The 17,944-nt window shown below is 41.3% G+C and overlaps 1 protein-coding gene across 5 annotated transcripts in view; it reads right to left on the bottom strand.

Annotated features, from left to right (window-relative positions):
• The window catches only part of LPAR1 (lysophosphatidic acid receptor 1), a 100,779-nt gene extending 83,110 nt beyond the window's left edge, over positions 1-17,669 (bottom strand). The window contains exons 1-2 of one of the 5 annotated variants that reach the window (XM_043546981.1): positions 16,459-16,846; positions 15,165-15,231 (exon numbers count right to left, since the gene is read on the bottom strand). The gene's annotated coding sequence lies outside the window, so the exon portion shown is untranslated. Of the gene's footprint in view, positions 1-9,813; positions 9,872-10,460; positions 10,502-15,164; positions 15,232-16,458; positions 17,294-17,399 lie in introns of those variants that run through there. The other 4 variants (XM_037902112.2, XM_037902111.2, XM_007065191.4 and 1 more) reach the window with 4 other exon arrangements.
• Between the last annotated feature and the right edge of the window lie 275 nt (positions 17,670-17,944).

The following is a 17,944-nucleotide window of genomic DNA, read 5'->3' as shown; positions in this document are numbered from 1 at the left end:
AAAAAAAAAAAAAAATCACAGCAGCATTTGGGCAAGGGGATTTACCCTCCCCCAAGAAAAGAATTAGATAGCAAGTGGTATTAAGAAAACAAATCAGAATAGATTTCCTCTTTACATGCCTTGACAATGTTCCTTTAAGATACATGGAAAGTACAAAGAGCACCTTAGAAAAAGGCTATAAATCTTAGTGCTAGCGTGAAATTATCTTAAAAAGTCTCTTCCGAATTATAAAAACATCCCATCATGCGTGCAGTAAGATAAACAATAGCATATCTGATTAAAGAAAATAATTTTCTTGACTGTGCTTTCTGTGTACAAAACAATTATTTCCCTTCCCTTAGGGTATTAAACCAGATTTTTATCTCTAAGAAGTCTATTTCCTCAGTAACAGAAATTCAGACCTGAACAGCACATTTTACCAAGCTCTATGTAGCTTGAGGGTACATTTTGAAAGGACAAACCCAGGGTACTTGATTTGATAAATGACATGAACTCAGAACACAGTTTAGAAAAATGCATTAAACTGCAGCGTCGGACTGAAGACTGAAATCCACTAACCGCTGAATAGGTACAAAATAGGCAACAGCAGTTCAAGTTTCTCCACACTGTCCCAGCGTGCCTGAGCCCTGGCCTTCAGAAATAAAAGGGTCCAAAACAGTCCAATCTCTTTTCCTATTCAGATCTGGATTCTTCAGTTGAAAGAGCCAACATTCAGCTGTCCACAATGACGACCAGGTTCCTATCTCAAGCTGAGTTTCCAGAGTTCAAGTTTTTCCCTCCATTACGCATCTATCAACACTGAACTTTATATACCATTATGTCAGTCATTCATCTAGCTTGGTTAAATCCCTCGTAAGTTCTTCACAGTCTTCTCTGGACTTCACTAATCTAAATAACTGTCATCTCAAATTTTGCTACCTCACTGCTCAACCCTTTTTGCAGATCATTAACAAATACATTAAAAACAGGGGCGCTATCACAAAACCTCAAGGCACCTGGCTGTTAACCTTTTGCTATGATAGAATTGGCCATTTATCCCTATTTCTTTTTTCCTATGCCTTAGCCAGTTTTTGATTATTTACACACAGAGAATGCAAATTTCGGAGAAGCTTATTCCGTGACACTGAAGCGTTTGATTCTGAGCTTCTTAAAAAGGTACTGATGGGCTGTAGTTTACAGGCTTTCTGGACACATACAAAGAGTGTCCAGGTTACAGTATGTTTGGCAATGGGATCTAAAAAGGGGCTAGATCTTGTTGCATCCGATGAAGTGAGCTTTAGCTCATGAAAGCTCATGCTCAAATAAATTTGTTAGTCCCTAAGGTGCCACAAATCCTCCTTTTCTTTTTGTAGATCTTGTTGGTAACTCTAGTATTGTGGTAGCACTTAGGAGCCCCAGTTATGGACCAAGGACCCCCAGTGTGGTCAGTGATGTACAATTATTGTTCAGGCAAACCTTGGATTCAGTTAAGGAAGAATGTCAGATGTCTTAATGTCATATGATGGGTGGCCCTTTCTTCATTTGGGGAGTTCACTTTATCCATCATGTGTTAAGTTCAGGATGGGAAGAGTGAGATCAAAATCCCCTTGTTCATTTAGCAGTGGAGAATAGGAGACTCTCTTTGAATGTCCAGAATATCTTCAGCTTTCATTTTAAAAAATTAGTATTGCACTGGTTCATATGTATAAAGTGGTCTTCAAAGTCTGCACGCTGCTCGAGTGCATTTGCTAATGCTTGGAGCTCTTCCCAAGCAGCTTCAGAAATGCTGGATCTGTATGTTGCCACAGAAAACAGTACTGCACTAGTTCATGCCTGGAGGCTAAAAAAATGTGTTTGCAGTGTTGTAGTCATGTTGGTCCCAAGAGGTTAGAGAAACCAGAGGGATGAGGTAGTAAAGCTTCTGTGTTGCTCAAAAGTTTGTCTCTTTCAACCACAGAAGTTGGCCCAACAAAAAATCTCACCTTACCCACCTTGTCTCTCTAACAAACATTTGGTCAGTTTCAATGTTGCTATTGAGGACTCTGAGGGATGCTGTGAAACAGACAGCCCGCATGTTCTTTGCATTCTGCAGCTTAGGAAATCTTTGAGCTGAGCTCATGTAAATATCAGTTTGGAAGTTAATTTGTCTGAGCGTTTTCTTTCCTCTTGTGAACAGTCCATAAACTGGATGTGACTTTTTTCTTAAAATTAGCTTGTTCACTGTATTATGTTTCTGAGCTTCTTGGTGCACAGGCTGTCTCTTGCTATTTGGAGTGCTCAGCATGACCAACCATGAGTCCTGGATTCAGTCCTCTGGACACTACTGCAATAGAAATACTGGTAAATGGTGAATAGTCTTTCCGAGCCCTATTTTGAGCCTACTGGTTTTCGCAAACTGTTCACATAAATATCTCAATTTACTGTTTGGTCATTTTAATGACATAGTCTGGTTTTTGTCCTGTGCCTGGGTGATCCAGCCACTGCAATTAGTAGGGCCACTGCAATTAGTAGGGCCACTGAATCTCCCCTGGGAGGTGCAGTTTAGGGGAAGAGATATAGCAGGAATGAAGAGGCTTGTGACTTCTTTAGGACAATTAAATATTGTACCTGCTGTATTATGTATAATATAGCCAAATATAATCTATGTATGTCCACTCCAAATTTAAAAGTAGCTAGGCTCCTTAAGTGAAGGAGTGAGAGAAACAGTACAAACCAGACCTATTGGTTGCCTCTCTAGGAAACTTTACAATCAATTTTCTCTTGTCACATGCACAGAAAGTTATTGTGTGAATGTTATTTATATCTCTAATAGTAAATGGTTTTAAAATAAGGTGTTGGAATGCGGACTTCTGATAGGAATATGTCTATTTGTACACATATTTTTGCATGTCTAAAATCTTCTCCCCAAATTTTCATGTGAACAAAAATTCGTCAACAAGATGTTCACAGGAAAAACAAGCAAAGAAGGGTCTGAACATGGTTGGCAGAATTGTGAGTCAGTTTTAGTGAAGGTGCCTGTGAATAGCTCTGAAGAAGCAGTCAGTGAAGGGGAATGGATGGACAGAAAGGTCCCACTTCCCTTCCAGCAGTTAAAAGGAAGGAGGTTAGTTGTGGGACTTGAATTTGATCAGACCCATACCTATTGTGGACTGATCTGGAAGTCTGCACCCCTAACTTTTGGTGGTAGGCTGGTTTGCAGGTATAGATAATTGTGCACATGTGACGGAAGAGGAGAGGGCTTTACTTAGCTACAGTGCTAGTCTTTTCCTACTTGGTAGAACATGTTACTAAGTTGGCTGTAAGCAACTGCAGAATCCAAGTTATTGTGGAACTACAGCCAAGTGGGATGCAGCACTAACTTTGTTTAGGGCATGTCATGCAATAAGTACCAGGCGACTATGGCTATTGTCCGATAAGCCTGAATGCAATGGCATGTGTGTATGTTCCTTTCTGAACACCTCAAAGCAAACAAACAAAAAGCTTGTTTCAGGAAGAAGAGGTACTTGGTAATTTAGACCCCAGTATCCTGTGCAGTGCCCTACTGAAGTCACAGAGGGGATCAGCCTGGGTGCAGTGGGTCAGGCACATAGGTCCATTTTGGGGCCACCTGTGAGTTCCAAAACCAACCGTATGAGGAGATTTTAATTTTCCTTTTGTTCTCTGGATCCCTAGGACTCCTTTGCACTCTGACTGTATCTTCACAATAAAAAAAATATGTTTTACTGGTTTCCCTATAGCGCTTTACATTTACGCTTTTGTTGAGAACTATCATGACATCATTCTGAAGTGTGCGCACGTCTATCTCCATCCATGCAAATGTTCACTGAATCCCATGGGGAGAGTTTGAGGTAACTGCCATTTTAAATATTTGTAGAGAGTTAAAAACAGTTACCGTAGTTGCCCCTGACGTTTTTTTTTAAACCGTTTTACACTTTCTGACCCTTTAAAACGTTTTCCCCTCCTCTCTTGCTGTGTGAAGGACCCAAGCAAACAAGCAGGAACTTATTGACTATACTAGGAAACAGTGAAATCGAATACACAGGTAGTGCTGTCAACTAAAGACTTCTAGTGTTACAAGTAGTGTTGATTTTAAAGATGGCTGTATCCCTCCAATTTACTTTTCTGTCAGACTTATCTTTTTTGAATTCCAGGGAGAGCATCCTCTAAACTTTCTGATCAGAATGCTTGCCAATTCTGTCTATTCTATGGGCTAGGGAATTTTAAAGTTGGTTTATCTAAGAACTAAGATTGCTCAGTTGGGTGTATGCTAAAAAAATAAAGTTATCTTTTTGTTGTTGTTGCATCCTAAATAATTGCACGATTGTGCATAGTCTTCAGCATGTGGTAACTTGTTTTCACACATCAATCACTTGTTAAACTGAGAACTAAAATTAAAGAAATACATGTTCCTCTTTCCAGGACAAGCTTTGGAACTGATCCACATTTAAAAATCCTGAACGCACTGAACGACCAGCATGACCTTCCTGACGATAAAAATGAAAACTGGCCTCCTGCTTCAGCTTTCTAGTAAATGTTGTTGGCAAATGAAAGGTGGGGCACAACTGGCTGAGTCGTGGCATTGAAGAAATTGAGGAAAGCAAAGTATGTGGCAGAGGGGTGGGGGATGGGAAATCATCCCTTTAGACTGCTTTTGATCTTTAAAAAGAAACTAATGTCAGCAACCAGTCTTGATTTTAAGTCTGGTACTATAGCCAGGACTTATTAGTGCCCATCAGGAGCATGTGAGATGAACAGTAATGAAAGTAATGAAGTAATGAAAATTTTAATTTGCAAGCTTTGGGATTTTGGTTGTTCTGGGCCACTTGGTTTGCTGGCCTTGTATTGTGCCAAAGATCAAAGGTATGATCTTCTTTCTGGGTCGCTGCTGTTCATCAGATAAGTTTGTTTGCGGCCTTGGGTGGAGGGAGGGACACGAGAATAGAGAATTTAAACCAGGCTATTAAGATAATTCTTCTTTATTGTCAATTGTTAATTGTTGCCAAACTTTAGCCAGCCTAACTACACAGAATACAGTACTGCAGAGTTACTTAAATGAGCAATTAACTGGACCAATGCAAATGTTAAACTAATATTGCACCCGAAAATATTTTCATATTTCCAGTTTGTTTTAAGAGGCTGATAAAGTTACTGTGTCTGCAATAATGTGAGCCTGAAACCCATTAAACAAAGGTCTTGACAGTCTTCAATGTACAGCTATAGCAGGGAGAGATTGGCAAATGTCTATTTAAGATAACACGAATTAAACTCCCATTTGCACACCATGGTCAGGGTCCATGTAAATCTATATTCAGATGTTACATTTGGGATTTGGCTTGTTTTAATTCTGGACCTCCTTGACTTCAGCAATTCCGATTATTGTATTTTGTGGTAGTTTATTCTGCCTGAAGATTGAACAGCTGTTTTGTGGATGTGGAAGGAGAATGGTGTATTTGCTTTAGCTGTGCCCCCCTCAAGGCTGTTTAGAGAATTGTGATATTCTGTTATCATGCAGATGTAGATATCTAATGAAAAGGATATAATCTGAATGTTTAAATGCAAATTGGCTTCAAAAGAATGTCAGTGAATTGTTCAATTAAGAAAAAGGGCCTCTAACCTATGAAAGAAGCCCGATTTTTTTTTTCCCACTTTCTCTTTTTCTTTGAAAGGTTAGATTAAGAGTGAGTTTGCAAACTTCATATAAACTACTATACGTGTCAGGTATATATACGTGCTTTTTCATACTGAGAAATGTTAGAGAAGGGAAAGAACTTCCTGATCTCTTCCCATTCTCCCTACGTGTAAACATTTTACACCTGGGAGTAAGGGATTTGTTTGCCTTCTGTTGTCTTAACTTTGCATAGAAAGAAATACGGCTAATGGTAATAATTCTCGAGTGCAGTTAGACTCAAAAACTGTAGCTAAAAGTTTGACGTTTTTTCAGTGAATTCTACAGGATGACTATGTTGTGAATAGTATTATTTCATTTATTCTAAATGTACTATTCTTTAAATTGCATTGCATGACTTCTTGTTTTCAGATTATCGGTCAGGATAAAAAGTAGTAACTGATCGATTTTTCCACGGCCTTGCAAACACTTAAGCACATTATTTACTTTATTCTCACAGATATTCACATTGAAGTCAATCAGAGGGAGCAAGAGTGTTACCTGTATGAGCAAAGTTGCACACTTGTTTGAGGCTATGGCTACACTGGCAACAGAACAACGAAACTTTTGTCTTTCAGATGTGTTAAAAAAAACTCTCCCGAAAGACAAAAGTTTTGCTGACGATCAGCGCCGGTGTGAACAGCGCTTTGTTGGCAGGAGCGCTCTCCTGCCGACAAAGCCAACACTGCTTGCTGGGGGTGGAAGTTTTTTGTCAGCAGGAGACCCGACAAACAGCAGCTAAACTGCGCGCCTTTTAGCGGCACGGCTGTATCGACACAGGCGTGTCGCTAAAAGCTGCATAGTGTAGACATAGCTTCAGAGTTTGCAAGACTGGGGCTTTAACTTATGCTGCAGACCTATCTTCAATGAGCTATCCATGGTGACTATGATGAGAATTTCCATCCCTCCCCATCCTCTCCATGTTCCTTCAAATCCAGAGTCCATCAGCAGATACCCGGAGTTCTGATGTGTTTTCAGCGGTTTATTTTGGAAGTATGAGCAGCTTTCAAAAAGTGCCAGAAACTGTTGCAGATTCTGGAAGCAGCATAACACGAAACTGTTGCAGATTCTGGAAGCAGCATAACACGGTGCTGCATTTTTCTGTTTTTATTGGCTTTTATACAAAAACTACCCTTTTTATTTTAAGTTACTAGGCAACCACGGACAAAAGTGACTCCCTTCAATCAGACTGAAGGAAAGATACTTAGTTTCCGGTAATGAAATGCAATCTATGCATTTTGTAAAAAATTCTTAATTGGAGTTCCATCTATGCTGGCAAAACTGTACAGTCTGGTGTCAGTCAAAACCGGCAAACAAACCTTTAAGTGATCCAAAAGATCAGTGTAGATGTTAGTTATACTACGTCTTTCAGGGCAGAGTCCCTGTAGTTAAATCACAATCTCATGGGTTGAGCAGTGTGTGTTGCCTTCTTCCAGTATGGTTGGTTTTTTCTTTCCCTCCTCCCCCTCGTGTTTTCCTGGTGGCTCTTTTTCTTCACACTTATATCTGACTAGCAGTACAACATCAAACAAAAACGTTCATCTTATCTGACTGAATCAGCAATATTTGCACCTCCAATAATGAAATTTAATTTTGTTTAAATGATAGTACGTTAATCGACAGTGAAAAGGACTAGTTTGAAGAACAAGTTAATCTTTCATTGAGTGGTTTCAGAGTAACAGCCGTGTTAGTCTGTATTCGTAAAAAGAAAAGGAGTACTTGTGGGACCTTAGAGACTAACCAGTTTATTTGAGCATGAGCTTTCGTGAGCTACAGCTCACTTCATCTGCATCCAATGAAGTGAGCTGTAGCTCACGAAAGCTCATGCTCAGATAAACTGGTTAGTCTCTAAGGTGCCACAAGTACTCCTTTTCTTTCATTGAGTGTCAGTGAAATATGGGGGAGCATACATTAGAAAAAATCTAGTCCAGGTTAATTATAGCTGAAAGTTGTTCTGAACTGGTAACTTGAGTGATAGCTACTCACACAAGAAGAGAGACTAATACGGCTACTACTCTGAAACAAGAAGAGAGGTAATTCTCAAATTAGTCTTACGTTATTTTGATTTGTGATGCTATTCTAACTGGTTATTTACCCCTCTCCCCCTGCAACCTGTCATGCAAAATCTTTTATACTCTAGTAATTAACATGAAGTGTAGAACTATCAAGTAAACCCTGAAAAATGCTATTAAGTTTAAAGCAATAAACATTACCCCAGGCAATGTAACCAAATTGTCCATTTACATCCTGCATTACAGCTTCCTTACCACATCAAAGCAACACCCCTACCATTTAACACAGCTCATCTCACAACTACTTACACATTGTAAAAACCACACCTAATCTCTCTAATGAATCACTCAACTCCTACCTGTTCCAATGCCTGTGTTGTATGAGAACCACAAACCACCCAAGAAAAACCCAGCTCATATAATTTACCTCTCTGTTCTACTACCCAGACTGTCAAAAGAAGAGTCCCACTGGTCTAGGAAGATACAAATAAAAAAAACCACATTGACTGCTCCTGACCTGAATAACGGACAGATATCATTGGTAAAACAGAATCACAATTTTAAAAAGTTATGTCCCAAGAAAACTTAGCTGATGCAAACTGAAATGCTGTTTTGCTTTTCGTTACCCACAAAATGCAACCATGAGACAATTTGTTAATGCGCCGGCACCGCTGGCTGAATGTAGCAGTAACAGATATATGTACGGAGATTTAACTGCCAAGATCAATCCCTCAGCCCTTCTAGAATTCCCAACTGTGCAGCTAGACCTGAAATTTGCAGGCCTTTGCATTCTTCTGCACCATTGATTTAAATAATTAATATTTGTAGTCTAATAGAACACTCATTCTGGAGGGAAAGGAAAAAATGGACATAACTTCAAACAGTGTAACAACATTAAGTCACCAGTGCCACCACTAAGCCTGCAACGACGGCTCAAAACCAAACTTCAGCAAGGAATTCAATGATTATTGTGCCAGCACCAATGACAGAATACCTTGCCGCTGAATCTACGCATGATAGATCAACTGAAATTCACGTGGAACCTTTACGGATACCTAGGGCCCTACCAAATTCACGGTCCTAGGATTTTAAAAATAGCAAATGTCATGATTTCAGCTATTTAAATCTGAGATTTCACGGTGTTGTAATTGTAGGGGTCCTGACCCAAAAAGGAGTTGTGGGGGGGAGGGTTGCAATACTGCTACCCTTACGTCTGCGCTGCTTTCGGAGCTGGGCGCCCCGCTAACAGCCGCCACTTTCTGGCCGCCCAGCTCTGAAGGCAGTGCAGAAGTAAGAGTGGCAGTATCCCCTAAAATAACCTTGCGACCCCCCTGCAATTCCCTTTTGGGAAACCCTGCAACCCCCCCCAATTTGAGAACCTCTGGTCTCCCTGTGAAATTGGAATAGTGTAGGGTAAAAGCACACAAAAGACCAGGTTTCACAGGGGGAAACCAGATTTCACAGTCAGCGATGCGTTTTCACAGCCGTGAATTTGGTAGGGCCCTAGCGATACCCCATAATAACAGACAGAACAACTTCAAACAAAGAAGCAAGACATGTTATGCCCATATCTTTGTGCAACAGGAGGATGAGCATATTGGTTCTCTTTCATCCCACATGCACACCCCCAAATAAAAGGAGTAGTCAGAGTGAGCTATGCAGTATCAACCAGGCACTTCAGGTATTGGTTACTTATTACTGCAGTTGATATATGTGTTAAGCTCAGTAATATTAAATAGCCACCAATATCTAGTAAGAAATCATAATACATAAGTCTATATTAGGGCTGTCGAGCGATTAAAAGAATTAATCGCACGATTAATCGTGCGGTTAAACAATAACAGAATACCATTTATTTAAATATTTTTGGATGTTTTCTACATTTTCAAATGTATTGATTTCAATTACAATACAGAATACAAAGTGTACAGTGCTCACTTTATATTTATTTTTGATTACAAATATTTGCACTGTAAAAAACAAAAGAAATAGTATTTTTCAATTCACCTAATACAAATACTGTAGTGCAATCTCGGTCATGAAAACTGAACTTACAAATGGAGAATTATGTACAAAAAAAATAACTCTATTCAAAAATAAAACAAATGTAAAACATTAGAGCCTACAAGTCCACTCAATCCTACTTCTTGTTCATACCTTGCAATGCCGGCTACAAAAGTGCCATGCAAACGCCTGTTCTCACTTTCTGGTGACACTGTAAATAAGAAGAAGGCAGCATTATCTCCCGTCAATGTAAACAAACTTGTTTGTCTTAGCGATTGGCTGAACAAGAAGTAGGACTGAGTGGACTTGTAGGCTCTGAAGTTTTACATTGTTTTGTTTTTGAGTGCAGTTATGTAACAAAAAAAAATCTACATTTGCACTCTCACGATAAAGAGATTGCACTACAGTACTTGTATGAGGTGAATTGAAAAATGCTATTTCTTTTGTTTGTCATTTTTACAATGCAAATATTTGTAATCAAAAGTAATATAAAGTGAGCACTATATACTTTATATTCTGTGTTGTAATTGAAATCAATATATTTGAAAATGTAGAAAAATATTTAATAAATTTCAATTGGTATTCTATTGTTTAACAGTGTGATTAAAACTGCGATTAATCGACAGCCCTAGTCTACATATAAAGTGAGGATTGAATCTCTAAGTGCAAAACTCAGTTAACTTGAGCTTACAACCAACATCTCCATAATAAAAACATATAGCCATAGTCTTTTTTTTAATCCAAACAAGAGCCAGCCATCTTCAAATGGCCAATAACTTCCAAGAACAGTCTTTGCTTACTGCTGACATAGGACAGGTTGCCAACACATCATTTTACATGTCCTCCCTAAAAGAAAGAAAGAAAAATACTTAAAAATGGAAGATAGCATGGGTTCCCTTTGCCAAATTTTACCATTGTCTTAAATCTCCAACGTGTTATGCAGAATGGCCTCGATTTTGATTTCAATCCCATTTTTTTGTTGCTTTCTCCTCTGTATATTATAGGATGAGATTTTTTTTCTAGCACACAAAGAAACTAACATATTCATTAAACCATATCTGAAATTCACCCTGTGCAGAGACGACAGGTTTCAGAATAGCAGCCATGTTAGTCTGTATCCGCAAAAAGAAAAGGAGTACTTGTGGCACCTTAGAGACTAACCAATTTATTTGAGCATAAGCTGCTGTAGCTCACGAAAGCTTATGCTCAAATAAATTTGTTCGTCTCTAAGGTGCCACAAATACGCCTTTTCTTCCTGTGCAGAGAGGTTCATACAGCACTTCAGTCCCTTAAATAAGGACTGAGTAGGATTTAAGTGGTGCATAGACCTCCTCTAGCTGTATTTCACTCCACATGATTACCAAGATCATCAGCACCCTTTTCAGTAAGCTTAAAAAAAAACAAAAAAAAACACCGAACCAAAAAAAAAAAAACATTTCAGAGAACTTTGCCTGTTAGTCAGAAATGGAAGCAGAAAGAAGATACTGGACTTGCAAACTTTGTACCAACACATTTTTAATAACGGATAAGATAGCCTCCAGTTTGTATGTAGCACGCCAAATTCAAGCTTAAAATTTTTTCCCCCCAAATGCTTGGTTCTATGATGTTTAAAAATCTTAACATTGGTACAAAACTTTAGTGTACCACTCAATTCTCATTGCTACAGACAGCCCAAACAGCGTTCCCTCTAATATCATGTATAGTCTAATTTTTTGATGTAACTGCAAACTGCTTTCTTGTTCTCTGCTCATAATATTTCCACCGAACAGACCACCTATATAGCTGCTTGCGTGAGAAGCACAGGCTATGAAACTGCAAGGAACAATGCTCAGCCCTGCTTTGCCCTGTATTTCCCCATTAGAAATGGGGTAATTTTAGTCATCCAACTTCCCTGATAATATTTTTAAAAATAAGTGTCTCCACATTTGCCAGTGCAGGATTCTGTCCAGGCCATTCATCCCAAAATTGACCTAAACAGAGTCAGAGGCAACATGGATACCATATCCGCAACAGATGTCTGCGCACGCTGTCCGAAAGAGGTAAAGCGTGCCAACCAACCAGGATCTTTTAACCTGAGCAGACAAGTCTAAGGGTAATGTTTTCTTCTGTCAGAAGTAGAAGAAGAACATTTGTTTTCTTTTTAACAAGAAATTCTTCTTTCCTCTAGAGTAAACACCACTTGAACTAAACTACTCACAGTTTTATACCCACTAATCTAATTGCCTGCATTGTGGAGGTCAAAATGAATGTGGACTTTCTAAGAGGAGGATGCAGGACATACAGCATGATTAGCAAGTTGGTCCATGCATAGCAAACTATCTCTACAGAAACTTCGAATAGGTCATATTGACTTTAGAAAGAATATTGTTCCACCATACAGAAAAGCAGAGCCATCCTGGTCTGAAAATGGAGAAGCCAATTAAGAAAGGAGCACCTATAGACAAATTGTTGTTATACAAAGTAGACTTTTCATGGTCAGGTTACAAATTTGTAAAGTAATAATCGCATTCTCAGAAATATTAGAACATATTTTAATTCTAGAGCATATTCTTCCGCCCACCAATACCCAAGAATCTGGAATTCAGGGATATAGTTAATCAGCTTGGGGCTACTGGTGGGGAGGGTGGGAACGGAAAGGGAGGAGGAATGGGCTGGAGATATTACAGCAGACGTTTTTCAGACTTTTCCCTGTTTCTTCACTAAAAAAAACAAACACACACAAAATACTGGACTGTTTCGTACGTTAACATTTTGTTATAGCACAAGTGCTGAAACAGCGAGAATGTACTGGCAATATTTGCACTTCTTTTAAAGCAGTTATACCAAAAAGATTAACCTAAACAAAACCCAAATCCCTCGAAACACAAACAGCAGTCTTTTTCCTGTGGAGTACTACTTTCCTTTCTGGAAGCAATCTTGCCTTCCTCACCTAAATCCTAACTTGGGGCTTGATCCAAAATCCACTGAAGTCAAGGAGGGTGTTGTCATTGACATTCATGGCCCTTGGATCAAGCCCTTTAAAGTTTCTTAAAATATATATATATATATATGAAAGTTCCCCAGTTACTTGAAAATTTCCAGGACAGTTCTTACACTGCAATACTGTAGAATGTAATGTTTATATAACATTGCCTAATAGCATATACAGACATACTGTTGCAAGACACACATGGTGAAAGTTGTATTTTGACTATTACTTAAAATAGCTCATGAGCAAATTTCTTGGGAAATAATACGGATTTTTTTTATATCATTTAATTCCAACAGCTAAAATGGGTGTGTCAGCCCAGACCTCTTCCATTCAAAAGGGAAATTATAACAACCTGATATTAAAGGGGCCCTTTCAGTTCAAAATCTAGTCAATTAAAAGAAGAGTTTCTGCTAATATCTACAACCACATTTTCCTATTTTTAGAAGTCTTTTTCTCTCCTTTGCTGCTGTTTAAAAGATCCTCACAAACAAGAGCGGAACCTGTGATGGGGCGAGGAGGGGGAGAACAATGAAACTGACTATGGACAAGATGTTAATCCACAAAGTAAACACACTGAAAAGACCAGACTTTTTGTTCAGTTACATGTTTCTTATTTGGGTATTATTTGTCACAACTGCAGTTAAAAATGGCACTTCTGTCTGAAGTTTTTGAATTGACAGTGCCCCTTAAAAATACATACAGCTTTCATTCCCTAAAGAGAAACAGCTGAAGTTGACAAACTCAAATTATATTCTTATTGCCATTTTTCAAAGATACCAGTCCCACTGTGTAACTATTTCATTCCTTGGGCTTCTTCTAGGTGTTCCTGACACACAGAATCAAGTATGTGTGCAAAGTGGACACATGCTTTCTTAAGATCCAAAATACCTTGTGTAGTTTTGTAAAATTATATATATATATATTTACATATAATCAGTCACCATATAGGACTTCTGCATTTACTGCTTGGGCACTGTAATATGGTTTATAAAAAGTTAGCATGGTGACAGGACACCACGTAAAATTGCCCAACCCCCAGCACTTAAGATTTCTGATGGAAATATCTCACATCTGGAAGTTAATGAACAAAACATCTGGGAACTGAAAGAGACAAAATGGTGGAACAATCCCAAGGAGGAAAGCTGCTTAAAGAAATATTATTCTATTGGTTTAAACAAGAGACTTCTATTTAACTTTGGCCACATTAAATTCAATGAAAGATTTCACAAAACCCCTGTTACCTTATGATCAGGCCCTTCTGAAGCAATTCACTCCTCATTAGGATACTCTGAGCTGTTCATCACAACTGTGTTACTGTCTGCCCTATTTAACCCCTATGTATATTTACAGGTTCCAAACAATTTCTCCTTCAACTCTGCATTATAGATTTTCTAACAAGCTTCATCCCTGTGCTGAGAATGCTTTAATAGTTGTCCAATTTTCTCTTTGCATATCTTAGGATGAAAATTATTTTTTATATTTATAATGCACTGCAAAACTTCCCAGTGACAAATATTTCATCTTGACTAGATCTCTTAGCACCTCTTAACATGAGTTAGTTGTTGCCTACTTGCACAGATCACTGGTTCAGTTACTAACCGGACTCAAAAGCTGTTTTTCATTTTTAAGTCATGTGTTTTGAAGTAGAGGGGAAAGGAAATATCACCAGTCACTTTTCTCCTGAAGTTTTTCTTCTGTAACTCTCTCTGTATAGCTGATAATATAAAATGATTCCAAGGAGTCTGTGACTAAGAGTTAAGCACCCAATATCCATTACCCCACCAATGAAAAAATGAATACAAGGGAACAACATCAAATGGCAGAATTCAAAAAGAGGGCTCTCTGAAGTACATTTAAATGTATTTATTTTGGTTAAATGCTAAACAAAACAAAAACCACACGCATACCACCCAAGATCACCAGATCCCTTGAGGCATTAACATGATTTACAGGTTTGTATTACAGTAGAACCTCAGAGTTACAACTACCTGGGGAATGGAGGTTGTTCGTAACTCTGAACAAAACGTTATGGTGGTTCTTTCAAAAGTTGACAACAGAACATTGACTTAATGCAGTTCTGAAAATTTACTATGCAGAAGAAAAATGCTGCTTTCCCTTTATTTTTTAGTAGTTTACATTTAACACTGTACTGTAGTTGCCTTTTTGGAAGGGAGGGAGGTCTCTGCAGCTGCCTGATTGTGTACTTCTTGTTCCAAATGAGCTGTGTGGTTGACTGGTCAGTTCGTAACTCTGAGGTTCTACTGTAAATACAAATCTTAAGTATGGACCTATCAAAGGGGTTATATAATTGTGTATTTATAAATAAAATCACAGTGAACCAGTTCTGTATTGAGATTCCAACTAATGTCAGTACCTAATCCGTTGCTGAAACCACTGGAATATTTCATTTTAATGATACAGTACACTCATGCTAGTAGAAGGCTGCATGGCATGCAATTTTGACTGCCAAATTGAAACATGATTCTCAGACCTTAGTAACTCATTTTAAACCAAATGGGACAACGTAACAAACCTGACTTGGCATGAGAGAGTCTCTTTCTTTCTAAAGATCCGCTCGTTTTCTTTTCCAGTAGTTTCGTCTAGGCGAAGTCAAGTCACAGCCAGCCAAAATTTAGACAAAAAGTTACAGAAAGTATGTCATCTACTGAAGCTCAGAAGCCATATTTTCTCAAACTTTTAAAAGATTATAGCAGTGAGGGAAAAATATCAAGACAGTTTCTACTTCTCAATCAACAGAAACCATGGATCTTTGTAGGAAAAGTCAGGGGATGTAAGAAAACTAGAGAAAGGCTCCATGATTAAAGGCTGGAGCTTGCATATGAGAAAGACAGCTCATATCAATGGGAGTTTGGGGAGGAGAAATATTGATAGAAGAGCTATCAAAAGAATCTTCTATTGAATTTCCAGGCAGAGAAGTTTCCAAGTCACCACAAAAAGCAGGAGAAAAGTAGAAAGGGGGAAAATAATGGGAGGGAAAGGAACAGAAGAGGTCTCTCCATCTCCTGTTTCACTCTGGTTCTACTCTCTCTTTCTTCTCCTTTCGTTTAACTTCAACCCGTTTGTCCTCAAACTTTCCTACAGCTCCCTGTTCTCTCTAACTTGTTCATACGTCTGCATTCCCATCTGCTCTTCATTCACTGCACTATAGTCCCTCCTCTTGTCCTTTTACAAGTTCCACTAGAACATTCAGACTGTAGCTGATAATGTTGGCAACAGGGTCTCGGTCTCTATTGAGCCAGCTTTTCTTTTAAGTGACTGATAGGAAAAAAAAGGTGGCAACCACTGAAGTAGGACTTTTCAGTGTGTGTCTGGTATAAAGAAATCCAGGGACATTGCATGGAAAAGCTGGATTGGTCCTAAGTAAATCAATGCTGGCAGCACTATTAATGTCCATTAATCAAAGAAACCATCATGACTTATTCCAGGCAGATTTTTAACTGTTTTGACCATTATGTTAGTCGAGAAGAAACAAGACTGGTATAGCAAGATTGCCCATTAAACATGATTAGTGGCAAGCTATTTACAAGACAACACACTATATAACATACACAGAGAGTAATAGGTGATAGGCACAAACACCATGCTGTCTATATTCATACATACATGCACCAATAAATTAAGCAGACCAAAGACTGAGATACCAAAATAGAGAACACACATATTTGTTTTAAGAGTGTATGGATCAAGAACCATGCCGGTAGAATCTGGTCTGTCAAGGTCTCAGCAACATGGGTCACAGCCCTGCCCGGGGACAGGAGAGATCCAGGCAGTGAAAGGGTTAACCATTAAGAGCTGGCGCGCCTCACCTGTATCGACCACCTCAGCCAGGATGGAAGTACTAAGCCTAGGGCAGCTTCACTCTTGGGCATCACGGGCCATATGGCATCAAGGCAAAGACACAAAATAAACTCTGAGCCATATCCCTCCAGCGCAGCAAGCCTCTACCAATTCCAGCCTCCAACTCAAACCTAGGTCCCGCCCCTCCCTTGGATCTCCCTTGGCCGCTCGGAGCCCAGCTGCGGCTGGGATTACGAAAGGGGAATAACGCAGTGAACAAAAAAAAAAAAAAAAAAGAATTAAGCTCAGCCCTTAGGATCGGCTCCGGGACGCGAGGCAGCGACCCAAACGGGGAAAGCCACGTTCCTAGACAGAACCCAGCGGCCGAGAACCCGCCAAGCGCCACCCGCCTGGAAGCCAACACGCGACCGGGTGGATTTCCACAGCCCGCCGGCGGCGTGGGGCGAGCCCCGCTTCCTCCCTTACCCTTGGACCCGGCGGCGAGACCCGCCCACGTGGAGCCCAGGCGCGCAAAAGCCGCCGGCGGTGAAAGGCTGGCGGGGTCTGGGCAGCCGCGGCTCCTCGTTCCCCAGCACGGAGGGGCGAGGGGACCCGCGGGTGACCAGAGGTCCCGGTGTTATAGGGACAGTTCCGATAATATTTGGGGCTTTGTCTTATTTAGGCGCCTATTCCTCCCCCCCACCCCCGACGCACACCTACACCCCCACCCGCTGTCCGGTCACCCGAGGGGAACCCCCCCACCCCCAAAAGCCATCGCTGGCTTGCACAGCTGCTGGGGTGGGGGGTTAGGGTCAGACCCTGGAGCGGGGTTTGCTCCGACCTGATGCGAAGAGGAGCGGCTGGAGAAGGGGGGGGGACGGAGATTAAAAGCAGCGGCTGCCCAGGGCGCAGAAAGGCGCGTTACGGACGGACGGACAGAGGCAAACCCGGACAGGCTCCCCGCGGTTACCTGGGCTGGCCGAGCTCGCCTCCTCCTGCAGACGGCCGGCCGGCCGGACCCCGTCCCACGCGGGGCAGAGAGACCCAGCGGGCGCCGCTCCGCCTGCAGCCCGCCCGGTGCCGGAGTCCCGCTGCAGAGCCCAGCCCGCTCACTCTGCGGCGGGAGAGCCGCGCGGGGGGCGCGCCCAGGCGGGCTGCAGCGCCAGCGCCATCCTCCGCCTCCTCCCACCCCGCCGGGCGCCGCGAGTGGGGCAGCGGCTCTGAGCGCGCGGGGCTGCGCTGCGCGGGGCTGCGCTGCGCCGGGGCAGTGGGGCGCCGCCTGCTGCAGGGCCGGGGGGGGGGGGGTGCACGGAGAGCGCCCCCCTCCTCCGCCCTCCGGCCGCCGCAGGCGTCACCCTGCCCGCCCCCGCGATCTGCCCTGCCCCGCACGCCCCCTCCGCCTGCCCCCGCGATCTGCCCTGCCCCGCACGCCCCCCCTGCCTGCCCCCGCGATCTGCCCTGCCCCGCACGTCCCCCTCCGCCTGCTCCCGTGATCTGCCCTGCCCCGCACGCCCC

Source organism: Chelonia mydas, chromosome 5, assembly GCF_015237465.2.
Source record: "Chelonia mydas isolate rCheMyd1 chromosome 5, rCheMyd1.pri.v2, whole genome shotgun sequence".
NCBI classification, from domain to species: domain Eukaryota; kingdom Metazoa; phylum Chordata; order Testudines; family Cheloniidae; genus Chelonia; species Chelonia mydas.
This window is presented reverse-complemented; position numbering and strand designations above follow the sequence as displayed.